Source organism: Hippocampus guttulatus, chromosome 22 (assembly GCF_054856545.1).
Source record: "Hippocampus guttulatus isolate MCC_2025c chromosome 22, RoL_Hgut_1.0, whole genome shotgun sequence".
In the NCBI taxonomy this organism is placed as follows: Eukaryota; Metazoa; Chordata; class Actinopteri; order Syngnathiformes; family Syngnathidae; genus Hippocampus; species Hippocampus guttulatus.
The window spans coordinates 6545815-6565583 of NC_141282.1; positions in this window are offsets into that span (position 1 = coordinate 6545815).

Below are 19769 nucleotides of genomic sequence, written 5' to 3' on the forward strand. Positions count from 1 at the left end.
ATTTACACTAATATCAGACTGGAGAGTCTCTCAGCTCCAGTTCTCACTTTCAAGAAAAAAAAAAAAAAGCTTCAACATAACCGAAGCGTACGAGTTGATATCTTCCCGAGGTAGCCTCGGTGACGGTTACTTTCCTCGGGTGATTTCACTTGGACTTCCATCTGCGACTGTGATGATCATTCGCTTATTGAAGCGACGCGTTTTGGTGACGGCAACGATTGGACGACAAGCTCCCCGGCGTGGCCTGATGCTAATTGCCCTCCTCGAAACCGTCGCCTTCTATCGACTAAGACCGCGAGCTCCAAATGATGGGGCCAGCCTGGCGGAAACCCCGAAGCCAAGACTCCCTCCCGTCCGAGTGCAAATCAATTTGCGACCCGAAGGGCAATGCGATTAGTGCTCACTAATGTGCTTCTTTTTTCCCCACCTACAAGCTTTTTATGTGGACTGTGGATTGGAAATGCACATTAAGAAAGTATAAAGTTGGGGAAATGTCTTTTTAAAAGACCCGCATTAGTTCAACTCTTTGTATTCAACGTATGTTTTGCGATTAGATTGCCGAAGGAACAGCGAGTGCTTTCCAAGGAAGCTGCAAAGCTGAATTTGTGGAGCCTTAAAATACACTTTCCAATGATTGCAAACACATTAACGCACGCAATACGTCGAGAGAGAGCAAGTGCAATAGAGGAACCGCATACCAGTCACTCTGCTTTTCAGGCAAACAAATTGTTTAGGGTTTATTCCGAACTAACCAACCTCATTTTTCATCTCACACTACCGCAAAATAATCATGCCCAAAGACGTACGTTATAAAATTACCTGAAGCGGCAGTTGTCACTTTCTGTTGGCCTAAAAAGCAGGATCGCAGAGGATGAACTCGAATATATTCAAACAAAGTCTAGGTTGCGCTGGAGTAACTTCCTATTTTGCGGTACAAAATGTCTATTTTACTGAAGCCGAGTGAACTGTTAAAAAATTGCACTGCACGTCAGTGTATGCGGAGAGCGTCGTCATGTACTTGCCTCCAACATCCACTTAAGCAAATGAAATGAGCCTCAGTCAGACCTGCAGCGCTCGTCTCTGATGAAGACCGCATGTCTTCGTCCATCATCTCCTTCGTCGTATGGAAAGAACGAAATGTCGGCCCGCTCCGATCTCGATGCTTTCAACGGAGTCGGCTGCCGCGCAACAATTGCGCTCAATGTGTGTGTGTGTGTGTGTGTGCGTGTGCGTGTGCGTGTGAGAGACGAGAGAATTGATGCCGGTGGCGCGGTGACATTCACTGGCAGGGCATAAAAGGAAAATGTCCTGTTCGCCATCTTGGCCCGTCGTAAGGAGACACGAAGCCACGGGGAGCCGAGATGGAGGGACGCAGGTGTTTGTGGGTGGTGTCACGTCGCACTTGTCACGCTTGTGCGTGCGTGCGTGCGTGTGTGTGTGTGCGTGCGTGAGAACGCTCTGCCAGTACGTGTATCCTGTGAGGCGGACAAAACCTCAAAATGCTAAATCGACTAAAGCACGACAGCGGTTTCGTTTGCAGGCTTTGTAATGTAAAGGGACGAATGGCATCGGAGCTGTTGCCATGGCAACGGTGGATTACTATCGCTCAATAATAGTGAGCTCAGGTTCGCATGGTGCAAATGTGATGCTATTCATATATGTGAGAACAGAAAGTAGCCCAAAAACATTATCTCCCCACCGCCCCCCCCCTCTCGTGTGCATTTTAACACCCTTAAAACGCAGGCATTGATTCATCTTATTTTTCCCCAAATGTTTGTATTTCAACGGTTTGACTGGAATTGGATCAAATGAGCGTCGGTTCAAGCATCGCTCGGTCGTTTCCTTATGCTTTGACTGGACTCACTCCGGCTTTTACCTTCTTTGGCTCTCCTCCTTCTGTATGTTGAAATGTTGATGAAACACCATTTTACTTTCTGTTACTGGCGTTTTCATCATTTCCTTATAATCTTTCTGGGGTTTTTTTCCTCACCTCCTTCACGAAGAGAAGGTCCCGGAATTGGCAGTGCACCCGAAGAGGGTGAAAATGTGCGCTAAATAAAAAGCAAAGTAGAGGAAAGGGGGACGAGGCGTGCCCAGGTCGGCCCTTGTAAGCCTCACGTGGGGGTGGCAGACGTCGAAAAGGGCCGCTTCGTATGACGGCGGGGTGATTCGATTCGTCGTCGGAGTCGCGCTCGTCGTCCGATTCTTCCCCTGAGATCATTTGCACCGCAGCGTGGCCTCATGCTGCGAGCGGCGGGCCTTTCTTGTTGCTTGTCGCCTTTTCCGCGCTTGAGTCTTGATTGCTGGCAAGAACCAAAAGAGCCATCGTGCTGCGCCGCATGCGGCTACAAAAAAAATTACGAAGGGGGAAAAAAAAAAAAAAAAAGAGAGAGAATATTTCCCTTCTTTAAATCACAGCCTGTTTAAAGATTGATCAACTCTGTTGCTGAGTATTTCCAACTCCCTTCTTGCACAGAAAAGGGGGGGAAAAAAGAGAAAAAACACAGCATAACAGAGCCGAAATTCTGCATGAGCGAGCAGTTGAAAAGGACAGGTTGAAAACAAAAACAAAGAAAGGAGGTCATGTGAGGTGAAATGTTCAGCCTTTCCACACACACAAAAAAAAAAACATAGCAGCCGAAGGGTATCCTGAGATCAACTTTTAAGGTGTAGTTTGGCTTTCAAATGTCTTTTCCGACACCAGTCCCGCAACGCTTATTTTTACACTGTAAAAAAAAAATAAAAATAAATGAAGGTTGATTCAAATACATTATCTGTGTTGCGAGGGCAGGGTAACTTTTCCCGATCGAGCATCATCGGCGCGCTAAGATGCCCCAGAGGTGCAGGTTCTGTTTTCGCTGACGTCGTTTTCCCAGATCAAGCGTCGGCTGACCTCACGCGAGTTCCAATCGGAGATGCCGACGGGTCGAATGAAAGTCCAAACTAGTTTTGACTTAAGAACGTATTCACGTCGACGATCGCATTCGTCGCCCAAAAAAAAAAAAATAAATAAAAATAAGAGGAAGCCCTGTGGCAAAAATCGACGGTGCGGAAACATCCGAATCCACGTGAATCGTACAAAGGCCTTTCCAGAGCATATTTCTCGGTGATTCATTTGGCCCGCTCTGGCGAGCCGCCACCCGTCGAGGCACCTCGGGGAAGCCGCGAACGGCGGGTGTTAATAAACCCGCCGCCAATTCCTGCATCGGGTTTGCGCGTTGTCAACACTTCCTTTCCGAGAAGCCTCTAAAGGGTTCGGGGAAGTCGCAGGTTGACACTCGACGAGCTGTTGTTGTACTTGCCAACATCACACAGAGAGAGAGAAGATCACGTGAGCCTGTTGGCACTTACAAAAGTTGCGTAAGATGACGTGTCCCCCCCCCCCCCCACCCCTCGCAACCCCCAAGGGGAGACTTGGAAAAACCGGACTCTTTTAAAAACTGGATTAAAGCCGCTGGATAACTATCTGTCTTATCCAAACAAGATTGCGCCAGTTGTTTCCTTTCTTCTCCGTTCAAATCTTTTCCAAAGAGCTCAATGAGTGCCAAGGAGCCTTTATAGCATAACAGAGGGTTTTTTTGTGTGTGTGTGTGTGTGTATTTTTTATCTTCTTCCCGTTCCAAAAAGAAAGCCTCAATCTGATGCACGAACATCTGCCAGGTTTGCGGCCGAGTTGAATTGAGGATACATCTCAACTTTTAGCATGCCAATTTGCCGGTAAGCAAACAAGTACGGACAACTCTGCATTTCTTTTTTTGTACTTTCTGATATCGCGGCCATCCAATTATTTTCCCCGATATTCGAAATGATAACTTTGTACTTGACCGGACCCAAAGAGTTTCTGTTGTGCGGCCACCATCCTTTTCTGTAGTCCATCGCCTTGACTGCTTAAGTGGGCCCAATTTGGACAGTTTCACTCCAGGTTGGAGTCACTTTTGTTGCCAGTGGTTGACATTATTGGCTGCGTGTTGAAAAAATGTTGTTGATTTTTTTGTTTTTTTATGGCTCTGGAAATTTAGATTGTTCATAATCTATACACCGACTTCTTTTCACTGTTGACCTTTTTCGTCCGACGCTTTTAAAAATCCAGCAATAGCACAAAAAGTACGGACGATTGCATTTGGCCGCCGACTTCTTCGCTAGCTTGAGCTCGTGTCGGCATCGCGTGCACTGCAGCCCGAGCATGCGGAGGGAGGCTTTGTTCAGAAATCAAACGTTCACAAAACCTGTCTTGGTTGTTTATGAAGGAATGGAGGCGACTCCATACATGCGTCCTCGTGATGTTTCCTTCCAATGTCGCGGTTGTATCGTGTGTAAGTGTATATGCTTTCATTCCAAGCCCAGAGGGGGCACTGTGTCACTGCGCGGGGGAGGGGGATGGATGGTGCGCTCCGGGTCAGTGAGCAAACTGCAAACATTTACCCCCCCGCCCCCCCAGCCCCGCCTCACCTTACATCACCACCTCTCCTGACAAAGTGCACACGGCTCCTCCGAGGCATACTAATGCCCCTGATGCGTATCAGCCTCGGAAATCTGCCGTTCATCACGGCCGCAGCCAGGTGCCGGAAACGTGAGCGCGAGCCAGGACCCCAAAACATACGCCGACCTAATTTGGGGGACTGTTAAGACGTTTCGAATGATCCATCTTACAGAAATGAATCAACACAAAAATGTGCTTTGTCACCTCGGTTTCTTTGGCGGCCATGACAGGCCTGCTTCTCGCTGACTTGCCGCAATGTGAGCTGCCTGTAACGCAAAGGGGATCGATTTCTATGTCATGGCTCTTCTTTGAGATGAGCCGCGGCGGGGGGCACAGTGTCGTGTCATCGTTCTGCTAGCATTCAGGACCCGTAACAACGGGTTGAAATGCTCCAGAGACCACAACAATCAAATAGGATCATTGGCATAATCTTATCAAGAAATAGGAATGCCTAGTTTGGATTGATGATAGAGGTGCGAAGGTCACAATTTTCGTCTTGAGTTTGAAGTTCACCCCGAGCAGAATCGCCGTAATTATCCCAAGGCTGCTTTTTAGCCTGCTCGAGTCAACTGCAAAGTTTCTTTCCCGATGATGAGAGAAGTAGCGCAAGCTGGACACCTGACAGTGGACCGGTCACGGCCAACCGCGTCCAATTCAGGAACAAACAGACTTTGACAGAGATTGCGCAATACGCTGAAAGTATCTAATTTCATTTGTCGCACTGTTTCCGCTTCGGCGTTCCTCAAATGTAAAGTTTTTCACTAACGACAAGAAAGCAAAACGCAAGTCGTCCGATTCATTTTCTCTCTCTTAGGAAACATGACAGATGAAAAACGAAGTTGGGGGGTGGAGTGGGGAGGGTGGGGGGGAGAATTCCAGGCAGCTTTAGCTTTGAAACAGCGTGTGAGCTCGCCTAGACCAATCTCTCCTTCGCAGGCGTGCGCCGGTGCGCTGCGGGGGAGCCACGGCGGCGCTCTGTTGTGCTTTGCAGCGAAAAATGAGAGAAAATGGCAGCAAATGAAGTTGGCGGGCTGCGGAGTATTTTTCTCCGCTGCTGGCGGTAATGAACAGGCCTTGGGAACAGACTCTGGAGGGGGGCGGCATTGGTCCCTGGTAGGCCCACTCTTTCTCATCTGTCAGATGCACTGACCACACACGCGCACACACGACGCTGTGTAAGTGCGTGCAATTTGACAGCAAATGATTAAAATACATGAAAAAGTCGATTCCGGTCTTGCGAGAAGATGGAAAAACAGAAACGATCAACTGTTAGGGCCTTCATTCGAATGACATCCGGTCCACACACTGTCATGTTTGCCTCGCGGCGTAAACGCTTCAGTCATTTGCAACCGTTGAAATATAAATAAAAAAAAAAAAAAAAAAAGAGAGAGAAATAGCAATAGTCCATTATATCGGTGTACTTTTTTTTCAGACACCCAATGCAGCTTGATATTCCCTACGACGGCGGCCCCTCCTAACATGGCCGCCACGTATATACATGCATTATTTTTAATGGGAAGCCCCTCCTCCCCTTCCAACATGGCTGTCACATTGGCCCACTTTTTCGGCCCGATCTCGTCTACTTTCGCCTGCTCTCGTCCACGAGAACTAACAGACTTTGGGTACTTGGGTATTTCCTCTCCGTATGCTACTTTATGAACTCCCTCGCGACTTGTTTTGTCTAAACTACAATGTATTTAGTGGCCAATGATGAATGCAGTGCTCCTCTCCCAAAATGGGGCGAAGATGAATATTTCATCAGGTGTTTGCGATTTGACTGGGCATAATGACTCGATTAATAAATAATACTCGCTCTCTCTCTGTCTCTCTTTCTCCCTCTCCTTGCGTTTTATTTATTTGATTGTGCCCGAGCAGAGAATCAAATATTAACAAGAAGACAAATCAAATGTTGCCACGGTGTTAAGTCTCAGCCTGGGCTGGCTTCATCTTTTAGCTTTAAGGGCGCTCGAAGAGTCGAGACGCTCCGCACACGCCCCATCGATCGGCCGCCGTCTGAGTGTGAAATTGACTCCACGCTCGCGTTCGTCGTCGCGTAGGACTCGCCGATAACGTGGGAAATGCGCTTATGACGAATAGTCCGAGGAGGAAGCGCTCCATAAAAATAAAAATGAGCTTTTACGTCACGTGCAAAAAAAATAATAATACAATTATAAAAACAGCCTGTCAATAAAGCGCAGTTATCCAGTGTTCAATCACTGTTAAAAATCTGACACGGCATTCTCAAGTCCGCGGCGTTGAATAAGATGATTACAAGGGCCGCCGCACAAAGCCACGCCTTCTCTTTTGCGCGTGCGCACACCTCACGAGTAAACACGAAGCCGAGCCGCTTTTGTTCATCCTCCCGATTGCGCAAATTAAACGGCCCGATGGAGGAGCTGGAACGCCCGCCCTCTCGTTAGCGCGGCCGGCATGACCAGTCAAAGGTGCCTCGTTGAGACTAAAACCGGTCCCCAAAGTGCTGAATGGGAGCCTCCTCGCTTCAAGAACGCCTTGACCTTTCAGCCTCCGTTAATGTCGCAACATGACACGCAGACTCCTCCGTGTTGTCTGGACTTTGTTTTTTTTTTTTTGTTCATGTTTAACCTTCCCCTCCCACTTTGAAGTCGTTATCTCCCGTCTCTCTTTCTCTGACTCAGCGTGACGTCTTTCACTGCAATGTTTATCGCCAATGAAATATTTAGTACCCGAAGGCCCGTGTGTACGTCGTGCACATTTCTGCACATCCCCGAACAAGAGATGACAGATGTGGACATATCCACATGATTCCCTCCCATTTCCGCATTCCAGCTTTCACACGTACTGTAATTCCTCCCGAAATTGCAATTTCTAGTTAGCATCGCGGTCCGGAATTGCGCTGTATTAAATATGAATCATTTTTATACGCGCCTGTCGCGGATGGCGCAAAATGTTCTGCATGATGCTCAACTCTGCGAGAAGGGCTTTTATGAAACGGAGCCTGTTAAAAGTGGTCATGCGGCAATTTCGTAGCCAAGTTTGATTAAAGTGATTCTCCCGATGCTCGGCTGTGCACTAAAGAGTGACGCTCGACTCCGGCGTATTTCTCGAGCACTTTCAAACAACCGCCGCTGTCTACAAAGTGCTGTCCACGGAGCAAGAAATAAATCGGACGACAGCAAACAATGAACCGCACGAATCAATAACAAAGACAGTAGAAAGCTTCAAAACCAGTCCGACTCAAAATCAAGTCTCATGCCGAGTCAAAAGCCAAAGAATAAAAATGAGTTTTAAAGATGGGCGGCAGATGCGTAAGGGGCGGAGGAGCTCAGAGACATCTGAAAACAAATAATAGGCTCTTGAAAAGGGCTCTAAAATGTTGAGGGAGAGGGAGTGAGGTGAGCAGCAGCATTCTGGACCAACTGGAGACGCTTGGTGGAGGATTGGCTGACACCAAAATCAAGTGCATGACGGTAATCCAGCCGAGAGGTGACGAAGGCATGAATTGAAATTGCTCTCGCCCCCGATACAATGACGGCGATACTCCCGCTGAATTCGGATTTGAACATTTTGACTTGCAGCCTTTGCGATTTATTTATTTTCGTTTTTTTTTAAAGTTGCATTCTAGGACATTGCAATGTCCTTTTGAATTGTCGTAATTATTCAGCCCTCTCTACTCGAAATGTCTTTTGAACCTAGTTTTAAAAAAAAAAATCGAGTTTTATTGCTGTAATTAGACACAAAGTCACTAACACCTAGCTAACACGTGCACACGGCTACAGATGGTGCGAGTGGAGAGACACGTGAAGGCGAAGCATGCTTGCAATCTTTCACACCTCATTTGGTGGCAGCCATTGTTTCGCCTTCAGCTTTGCTTTAAGAAGCTTAAACATATTCCCTCGCAAGTGTTTATTTTTAGCGTGAAGGTGGTTGGTGGGAGAAGATAGTGTGAAAAAGACAATACAAACATCTCATGCAAGTGAGACTCCCCCCCCCCCCCCCCCCCCCCTGCTGTAGTCAGACCTTGGCTTTTCATTTTTCGGAAAAAAGTTTCCTTCGGAAAAGTTGTACGGCCGCTACTGGCGCCTCTTTGGAGCGAGCTATTCGGTTGACGACGCGGCTCGTCTCCTCGTCACGCCAACGTTGGAAAGCGACGCGAATTGCATTGAGGGCAAAAGCGAGGCTCATTCTATTATTTGATGTCGGTGCCGAATTAAACAAATTCACTCGGTCATAAGTTACTCGACAGTTCGTACTCGAGTCGTTTTTACACCGAAATACGTATTGCAGCCCCCCTGCCACCCTCACCCCTCCCCAACCCGCCGCCATCTTAAGCATCGACAGCGAGCGCGGGGTTTGCGGTTGCCATCGTCGCGAGTATTTTCAAAGCGCAGACGTCATTCTCTTTTTGCCTGGCGCCACTTTGAATGACAGCACCAACCCCCCCTCGCCCCCCCCCTTCCCCCTCCTGTGTGAGTAGCGCTTACATTTCCTGTGGTGCGCCGTCTGCCACCTCAAGTTGTTTTGGCCCCCGTGTTTGTTTGCGTATTGGCGTGCGGCGCGCCACCTGAAAGCGCCCCGCTTCCTGTTTGGTTTAGTGCGCACAGAAACTCTTGAAAGATGTTGGATTTGCTGTGATGGGGAGAGAAAACAACTGGAGGGAAGGAAAAAAAAAACTGTATTTTGCCGGTCTAAAAATGCTCAAGTCCGGATGTGTGATTTTTATTTATTTTAATACAGCCTCAGCCTTGAAAAAAAATACTGGAAAATTGCCTTCTTCAACCCTGAAAACAGGCAGCGACGTAAATGAGGAACGTTCGCAGCCTCCCAAGTAATAACCATAACCAGAAGTAATGTGTTGAAAGGGCCTCCAGCAAAATTCTTAATCCCCGACTCTTGCAGCCAAAAGCGGTTTAGGTGCTGGATACGAGCGATGACAGGAGACTCCGAGCACTCCTGAGCCGCAATGTCTCAAAAGCTGAGATGCCGCACTGATGCCGGATGTTAACTTTGCCTTGACGGAACAGTATTTTCACCGCGCGAACGTTGAATTTTTCTTTTTTTTTTAAAGACTCACTACCTGCTCGCCCGTGTTTGAATCTTGCACGTGCTACATAAATGAGGTGATAAATGTCACGCTAGCACCTATTTCTCTCGCAGCGTCGCATTTATGCGTCGCGGCGATTACCCGAGCAGCAATCCATTCCGAGGTGACGATGTCACCTTGACATTTTAGCGACTGCTGCCTTGTTGTCATAAAGCCTTGAACGTTACCCGGTTGTAGTCAAACGCGGAGTCATTGCAGGAATTGAACCGGCCGCCGCGTGCTACTTTTTCTTTTCCAAGCTGCGTTCGCACCGCTACGCGTTAGCGCTTCTCAGCTCCATTATGGAGGAGGGCCGTCATCGATCATCCGGGGCTCAGGAATCCGCATCAACGCGAACGTATTTTCCAATTAAAATTGGGGGCAGTAGCACGCCGTCAAAAGAGATGACAGACGGGGGGGGAAACCCGGTTGCAACTTCGAACAAACGTTGGCCCGTGTTGCCTAAGGTGACCTTGAAAATGCCACCAGATGTGGGAAAAGGACCAATCTGCCAGGATCAAGGATGAAGCGCTCTGACCCCCCCACCGACCCCCCACCCCCCGCTCTCCCCTTGCTTCATCAAACAAGAAGCAAAGATAAAAATAGGTCCTCCTACTTCTGACAAAGAAAAATGTCCCGGGTTCAAACGAAGCTCTGCCGACAGGCCCCTCGCTCGGAGCGCACTTGCTCGAGATAAGCTCTGGTGTGGCCCGCGCACATTTGTCACGCTCGTTTGGCATTTGCGGCGCCGACCAACGCCGTTCATATCGCAGCGGATTACAAGTTGGGTGTCGGTAAACACGCAGATGGATAGAATAGACAAAAAGAGAGGTGTCCATTTGATGTGCGTTCATTTTTTATTTTTTTTTTCTCAACGGATGAACGATTGGGCAGCTTTATTTGCATCGTCCAGCTCAGCCAGTTCTGTGCGTCCGCCCGTCGGTGTGACGGCGAGTCGTCCCCATACTTTTGCCGTATACGAGAGCCAGGACCAGTTTGGTTTCCAGTGAGTCTAAATAAGCTGCGCCGTGTCCACCGGAGTGTAGCCTGCATCTCATCAGGTTATTTAGTAATGAATTCGGTGGACCGTGGCCCGGCCTTGCAGTGGCTCATTACTCCCGGTGGATCGCGACTTTATTATGGGCCATCATGTCAGAGTGAAAGTATGATACATGGCTCTAAAATAGTGAACCGTAAAGCAGCATTAATTTGGTCCATTTTGTGTCCGATATAGTCCTCAGTGAAGGGAGCCCGGAAAAAGAGAGAGAGAGAGAGAGAAAATATGAGATGTGCGTGGCTCGGCCGCCTGCTTGTAAAAAGAGATGTTGGTGTGCTTGGGATAAATTATTCAATTTGAATCCTCCGTTTTATTTATTTATTTATTTATTTGGGCCGGGGGGGGGGGGGGGGGGCGCGAAGTACAACAAACCTTCCATTGGGCGACAGGTGTTGAGAGCGATGCCACTTGAAAGCAAGGATGGCCCGCCGTAATGTACTCGCCGGGCCATTTTCCGGATGCGCACTCGCTCTGAATAATGAAAATAGCTTCGCTCAACAGATCCATTCAGTCCTTAAACAGCCACGCGGTGTGCAGAGGAAATAGAATACCTGATGTTCATTCGAGTGTGCCCGTGAAGAACGGGAACTGGCGCTTTTTTTTTACATCTTGATCAAATTAGAACGGTGGCCCGGTGACGCCGTCTTTATTCATTTTTTTTGTTGTTGTTTATTTGCTAACGATGTGCTCTGGAAGCGCATTGTGAATCATCTTTGCTGAAACATGGGCCCCCATTCTGGCCCTTAATAAGCAGCAGCCATCATCCCCCCCCCCCCCACCCCACCCCCTCCCCCTAATGGCTCCATCGTGTTGGCCAGCTCCCGCGGGAGCGCCAGCGGTGGGCTGGCTCCGCTTTTGTAAACGCCGCCGCCACCTCCCATTTGCTGGAAAAGTCTGCAGCGGTAGATGAGACGAAAAGAAGCCCGAGTGTGTGCGCGCCACACGTCGTGCTATGATGAGCCGCTGATTACCGAGAGCTACTTATTCTCCCCGGTGGGAAGAGAAGGTGCCGGTAGCGGGCACGGATATTCATTAAAGCGATGAAATACGAACTGGAGGCGAGGCCGCCATCTGTGGGAATATATCCGCCATCTATCTGTCCAAGCGTTAACGATTTAACCTTCCGGCTCAGCATTTTTTTTCCCCATCTCTTGAAATGATTTTAGAAAGACAAAACTCATTTTTGGGGGGTAATTTAGCATCATCTATTTACGCGTACATCCGTGGCTCATTTTCATAAAATGTGATCAATAATGGGCCGAGACGTGGGCACTTGCAAGATGTGTATTGTCATAGGCCACCACCGTTTGCATCGTTTGTCAATGACGTAGCAATTGGACAAAATTAGCAGGAGTTTTTTGAAGGACCCCTGGAAAGCTTGAGGGGACCTCAGGGGGACCCCAGGGGGACCCCTAAAACCAAAATGGCTGACTTTCCATCACTTTTTTGTTCATGGGATGTTGAGGTGTTTCCGTCTCCAGGCCCGCACCTGCGAGGTTGATGTCGGAGCGGCCGCTATTTTCACCTCCTTTTGATTCCTGCTGACGTATGTGCGGCGCTGTCGATCTCGGGCCGAGCGGGTGTCACAACACTTTGGGTGCGGTGAAATACAGAGTACACCTCGCCCCTTTGGCGATGAAAGCCGCGTGGCGAATATGGTCGTCTCGATGCCTTTTCCTCCCTTTGCCCAATTTTCCTCCGAGTGTGTTCATTTCCATTCGTGCCTTTTTTTTAAATTGTTTGTTTTTATCGCCGTTAAACATTGCTTGGGGAAAGATGGGTATTTTTACAGTCTGCTTCCATTGTGTTAATCTTCCGTCTGAGAGATTCTGCCGAGAGTCTTTAAGTCATAATATCTACCGGAGGGCTTTGTAAACGACACACAACGGTGGCCGTTTTTTCATGTGGTTGCCAGGGAAACGGGTTAAATCAAATGCGCCGATCTGTGTGCAAGAGCGTCCTGCCTGCTGCTCGCCGACTGGAACCGCGTGAATATTGGAGGGTCTCTTGAAAAGGTTTGTGCAAACAGCAAAGCGGTTTATAGACAAGGGTTTGGATCTCACTTAGAGATAAAGTCTCGCTCACAACACACCCAAAATCGCCTTATATTACACCCCCATCCCCAAAACCTGGAAATATGTCTTCATACTCCGGTTGGTTCCGTTATGATCCATCATATTGTCCCGTTGCACTGTCAATCATTTATGATGCGTCGGCCATTTTTTTTTTTTGTTTTTTTTTTGGTCGTGCCACGCATCCTCTTTAAAGGAGGCTGTGGGCTATGCTCGCCTTTAATTGGCCAGCCAGCACTTTGCGGTCGCCGGGCCATTGATTTTTATTTGCGTTGTTATTTGTTGATGGATACAAAGCCGGTGGCATTCTATTGCTCACGCTTTGCCGGAGCGGCATTGAGAGAACACACTGGCAAGTGTGTGTGTGTGTGTGTGTGATTAAAGTTAGATTTAGAAATAATAGACATATACTCCAAGCGGAGCGTTCCTTTTTTTTTTTTTTTGACAATCTAGTGACTGGCAAGTGAACGAGTGCATCGGCAAATATGAGGCGTTTCTGATGAGTGTTATTTGATCAGATTTTGTTCCGCAAGTTTTGTGTTGGGCCACCAGATGGGGCTACATTTGCGTCATTTAAAATGCGTGTTGTGGCCGCGTTCCGATAATGGCGTCTACACGCGACGTGATGAACTAGTTCCAGTGCGATACCCATCATATCATGAATACTTTCTGCGTGCGGAGAAAAAAAAAAAGACCACACAACAGAAATAATTCCTCATTCGGGCATCCGCAAGTTAGGAGCCGCGACACCTCCAAAGCACCGTTTGCTCTTGAGCCGCCGGATGCTAAATTTCCAGTCTTGAAGGTCAGACGTGACATCCCGCAGTTTAGCCGCGGAAGGTCACCCCACGCTCGTGTCGTGCGGGGGCGCGTTTGCTTCTGGTGCGCGTCGCCTCCGTTCGGATCAATGCGCGGGCGAAGATAAAGCTTTGTTGAACTTTTTTTTTTTTTTTGTAGGCCGACTTTTGACACATCTCGCCAGCTCCCTTTCACAATCGGTCGCATTGAGGGGCTGCCAGAGTTGATCCCACTCAATCCCCCGCTCAATCCGTGCTCGCGGACGTGACAATGATGCTAAATGGATTAGCACAGGTGGATTATTGGCATTGTTGCGAGTCGGCGACGTCCGGGCGCTTGCGCGGGCGCTGCCCGAGATGTTCAAAGTGCACGCGAGCGCCCTCAAGAGATCAAGACAAAAAGGGATACGCGGCGATGCGGCAAAGTGAATGTGGATGGAGCCAAGGGGAAAATTGCAGGAAGCATCGGATCGCGCTAAACCGGTGCTCGGTCAAAGGGAGCCGTGGAATGGAGAGTCAGCACAACGCAGAGCGTCTTGGCCGCAGATGAGTCAGCCGGGAGGAGGGTCGCTTGGAACGGGATAGAGGAGGGGCCACAGCGGGGAGGGCCCGGAAAGAGGGAACACAGATGGATGGAGGTGTGAGGGAGGGAGGGAGGGAGGGAGGGAAGCGGCAGGCGGCGGCGTGTCGACGGGGGAAGAATTGTGTTTCGGGAGAGCGATGCCAAAAATATGCTTCCATCTTGCTGCCAGGGCACCCGGTGGGGGGGAAATATTATGAATGGCTGGAGTTATAAATGGGGAGGTGACCATTCGCAATTGTGTGCAAAACAAAAGCGAGGATGAAAAGCGGGGGGGGTCAGGTGTTGACTGGCAAAGGCCTACTTCGAAACGTGACAAAATTGCGAGCCAGAAAAATACGCACCGGGTGGCGAAATTTATCGACAACGTGAAACGGGAATCTGCTGGGAGTCTAAAGCGGTTGCCTCCGCCACCTGAGCCCCGATACCTGGTAGAAAATGGATGCGTTGATGGATGCGGGCTTGATTTGCCAAAACTCTTCCGATGTGAAGTTGTGAAAGAACCGGGAGAGGATTAGAAAGTCTGTCTGGCTTAGCCGTTGAGCGAGTCACACAGCGCCGGTGTGGGGTAGCGAGCTTTTTGCGAAATGTGCAATTTAGCATGAAGACAATTTCATACTGGCGCTTACATTTTTTTTTTTGTCACCAGCCCGAGGTGGCATCGCTGAAAGCGTCGCAATCCGTTTGCTCGTGTGTTCACGGGAACAAATTGTCAGCGGCGATGAAAGTTGGGCCGAAAGTTGTCTGGCGACTTGATTGTCAGGCTTTTTTTTTTTTTTTTTTTGCCTCTCTATCGCATCCATTGCAGCGAGTGTTTCTCTCAGTTGGCCGCGGCGCGGTCTCGCAGCGTTATCACGCGCCTTTAAAACGATGTGAACGCTTCGATGGAGCCGACGGGGGGGGCGGCTTTGTGCGAGTTGAAAAATCCTCAGCCGCGGCTCCTTATTTGGGGCGGCGAATTCACATTGCACTTCCTACTGGCTTGTGTTTCCACTTCATGGACATCTCTGCCCCGAAAACCTTTTCGGGCGCCTTTCCGACAAGGCGCCGTGTGCTTCCTTGGGGAACGGTTCTATCCACGAGCAGCAACATACATCAAAACGTGTCCATTGTTTGCTCTCCGTTTGCTTTAACCACAGTTGAACGAGCTGTCGGCGGCGTCCCGGAGCAAAGAATTATTATTCCCGACTGTTTTTTTTTTTTTTCTTGCGCTGATAAAAAGAAAGACGGTCATTGCAACAGCTGTCCACAAGGGGCGTCGGAGAGCATCCGAAGGGAAGCTTGACACTCAGTCATTGTTTGACGCTGTTGGCCGCAGGGCCTTGAAAGCCTGCTGAGCTCAGCGAACGGACAATTGAACATGGCGCTCGCTTGTCCTCGCACATCGCACTCAAACATGCACAAGGCGAGAGGGGCGGGCGGGCGGGGGGGGGAGGAAAGAAGACTGCCATAAAAGGCAAAGGGCAGAAGACCGTGTTGGAATGCTGAGAGATAAGCGTTTTGGAATGACCCGTTCAAAAGGCAACCTCAAATATCGATGAGTGGAAATTCTGCCCAAACGCTCGTCTTGCTGTGAAATGTCGTGATGGAATCTATAGTTTGACATTTGCAGCAAAGAGACGTCTCGCCGGACAGGACGCGATGCGCAGATCCTATCGGACTGTCCCACTCGCATCTTGCCGCTCTCCCCAAAGCGCCGAGTATCCGTGCTGTCAAAACGATAACAACTCCGGGGAAGGTCACGCTTTATAACGTTACCTGTCAGGCGGCCAATACGCCATCGCCCCGGAAGAAATTTAATTAACTTGAAACGGCAGCGGCGAGAGAGAGAGAGAGAGAGGCGACATTAAAGGGATTGAACGATAACCAGCTTTTAATCCCGTCCTGGCAAAAGAATAGATGGGGAGGGGATGGTGGTGGTGGGGGGGGGGGGGGGGGGGTGATCCTTCTCTGTCGAGCCGGCTTGACTTTGGCGGAGGTGGAATTATTTTGCCGTGATATGTGCTGCAATTAGTAATGTGTGTGTGTGTGTGTGTGTGTTTCCACAATAAATAAAGCGACCTCGCCCGCCTTGATGTATCAAGGAGGACCAACAGGTAGCGGCACAGCTAGCTGAGTCAACCATTTTTTTTTGTTTGTTTTTACCATCTCCGAAGGCACTAGTATCTCTTTTCCACCCAAAAAAAAAAAAAAAAAAACCCCACAAAAAAACTTTGGCGTTCGGGCCAGTGCTGTGCTTAGTTTTGCGAAAAACGTGTTTGTTTTTCCACCCGCAAAGAACCAAGTAGGTCATGACACCAAACGTCTCGGCTTACGTCGACACTGACCCAAGAGCTCCTGCGCTATAAAAAAATAAAATAAAATCATAATAATGTGCCATTAGCATCTATTAGGCAACTTAGCATAGCATCGATTATATTATGTAATATTGGGCAGTCAGGGAATACTTTTATCGTTATTCATCATCGTAGATGATCACGAGGCTGACCACGAATCGGAGCTGGCATGCTAGCCGGGCACATCCGCCATCGCTGTTCTGCCGTTTGTGAGGATAGAAACGGGGGGGGAAAAAAAACCCCGAACAGTTTCAAGGGGGCCTCACGAGAAATGAATCTGGGGGGGGGGGGGGGGGGGGAGTTTCATTCTTAACCATACGAGACACTCGCCTTTTGTTCTCGGAAGCGCGGCGCGTACCGGCAATCTTTCCTTGTATCGAAGTTACTCCGTATGCGTCGAAACGCAACAATCAGTGCTTTGCGCGTACAGCCTTTTGGGGGCATCCCCATCTTTGAAAATATTCCCTCTGAAGCACTTATTCTAATGAGCGATCATTCACGCCGCGGACTAATTAGCCCAAATGTTTTGTATCGTCTAATCTAAAACAATAACGCCAGTGCGAGGAAAAGCTCAAGTGAGAGTTGAACAAGCCGTGCTCGGGCTCATTAAGTTTGACGCGCGTTTGCTTTGTTCTATTGCAGTTGCGACGAGGAGTGAATTCAAAGGCTAGCAAACAAACCGAATCAAGAAGCTTCGGTCTGTCTCCGAAAAGTAGTTGCGATCATTCCAACTGCAACCGCGCGCAATGCGGACTTATTCTACAGGCTTTGTGGCGTATGCAAAGGATGCATTGCAGTCACGCACGCACGCACGCACGCACGCACGCACGCACGACTGTCTGGCAGCGGCTGGCAGTGTGCAAATGAATTTCATATTACAGTAGGTCACTGAATTCATTTCTGAAAAGGCAATTGGTCTAATCTCTCCGGGGACTTGTTGTGAGTAGTGGGCCACATTTACTGCGTTAGCCTTCCACCCCGGCGTTGATTAAGAAATACATCTAGCCGCTATCAAACCATCAACTCCGTGCCATTTATCGACACCGAGGATTGAACCGCTTTTGTCCGTAGTTAATTTTGCGAGCGAGAACCGCCTCAGAGGACGGAACAAGCGTTTTTTTTTTTTTTCCCTCCAGATGAATCTTTTTCAAAAGAGTGCCCTTTGTTTTATGAAATACTTTGGTGCGAGATGGGCAGGATGTGAAGTCTGGCGCGAGGCATGAGATGAACTGGAAGTGGAAAAGATATGAACTCAACTTAACTGTATTTATAGAGCCCTTTAAAAAAAAAAAGAGAACTGTAAAATGTCAAGGGATGGCAGAGTAGGAGTTCTGCGTTCCCTCTTACCGGTCAAGAGGCGAGCAGCGGCATTTTGGAGCCGCTGGAGACGCTTCGTGGAGGATTGGCTGACTCCAAATTCGATTCGGTAATATCGGCTGCATATTGAAAGTCAAAACCGCGGTGTGAGTTTTTCTCTGAGGAGTGGGGTCACGGAAGTATTGATTTTTTTTTTATCTGGAATTCTGCCTTGTGGTGCTCCTGCTCTTTTCCTGGTGGGGTTGGGGGGGGGGGGGGGGGGGAAGCTTTCAAGAAGAGAAATATGAGCACCGCATCACCGGCCCAAGCATTGGCTGCTAAATGGACCGTGTTTCGTTTTCGCAACGACCTTGCAAAGACTCTCACCTCCTCCGTCCACAACGCGGAGTTGTGTCGCTTGCTCAGCGCTGTCTCCCCCCCACCCCCCCCCCCGTCGCCATTGTTGCTGATCTTATCGTTCAGCCTATCACAGGACTAATGACCCCGACGATCGTCGCTGACCTGTCGGGGGAAGCGCATCTGCCAAAGAGAAGGGAGGAGAGTCCATTAAAAGATTAATGCAAGGAAGTGGCCACTGTCCTCGCGGACCTGTGGAGCTCAAAAGCGCTAACGGGGGCGGATTTGATTTATTGTCATGTCCCCCCCTCCTTACGTGCTTTAAAAGGCAAAGAAGGATGAGTCGGATTTGGAGGCGGCCCCAAACTGACAAAATACAATCCAAGCACAAATTGTCCCCAAATCAATGATGTTCAAGTTGAAAATCCGCCGCCTTTGAACAAAGTCTAAAAATTTCAGATGTGCGTCTCATGAATATTCATGCGGGCAAATGGACCTTGATTGCATCGGGTTAAGCAGATAATTATCTTTCAGTCGATGAGGGTCCTTTCCGCTGATCCAAGTCCTGGACGTGTATCGAGATAACGGCCGCGCTCATGATTCGTTTTTTTTTTCTTTCTTTGAATTGAATTTAGATGAACCGCTCGGGCTCGAGAGAATTTTTACGAGCTGTTAAAACACACGACGAAAGCGAGAGCCGTACCGTAGCGAGTCAAACGCTAATCCCCGCCGTACTGAAACGTTCCACCGGAAAACGCTTCTCGAATCGTATCGTAGCATCGGCGAGAGCACGGCCCTGTCGAAATGATCAATGCCTCAAGAGGTTTTGTTCTCGTGGCTCCCAATTTCACTTTGAAATGAGACCCATTCGAGGGAAATGTTTACTGGCAAAAATCCCAAGCACTTCTTTTTTTTTTCCTTTGTTTTGTTTTCGCCAAAGAGATTTGGGAACAATGTTGTGTGAGTGGAATCGCAAGCGTAGCACGGCAAATTGTGTCAAGACTCATGGCCCCATTCGTTGAACGGCTTCTAATGGCCCTTGCCGCCATTTACTGTGCGTGCGCCATTAGCCCGTGATGACTTTGCACTTGATGACTGAGATTAACAAGGTAGTTTGGCGTTAGCGAAAGCGCAAATCAAAATGGCCGCAAACAATTAGGGTGCGACTAAATCAGCAAATTCGCCCATCTCGAGCGCATCAATCCGACGCGTTTCGAAGTACGGTTGCTTGAGAATCGTCTGGTCTTTTTTTTTTTTTAAGCTAAGAACGATCGACAAGCAATAATTTTGGACTGTATTGGGTGTTTTCAGGTCACGGAAGAAAGTGTTTTGAAGTGAAAGGACAGTCGGCTGTAACGGATGGCGCCTTCCCCTCCAATTAGTCGGTTAAATTGAGGTTCCACTGCGTTTGCTTCGAAATATTGTTGGCCAAGCTCGGCCTGATGCTTCTTGGGCCCGACAAAAAGCCCGTAAAGTAAAAAGCAATTCCTTAAATGACAAGCAGAGATGTCACTTTCCATCAACTGGCATTGAAACAATGGCCGGCTTTCCCGTCAGGACGTATTCTTGCGGTTGCAAAGGATGGCTAGAACTGGCGGAGGAGGAAAAAAGACAAACGGGCGGGTCAAGGATTGCGGCATTCCGCGGTGTCGTCCAAAGCACTCAAAGCTATAACAGGATTATCGGGCAAGATACCTCAAGCTCACTTGGCTTATCTTAACGATTGCTTGGC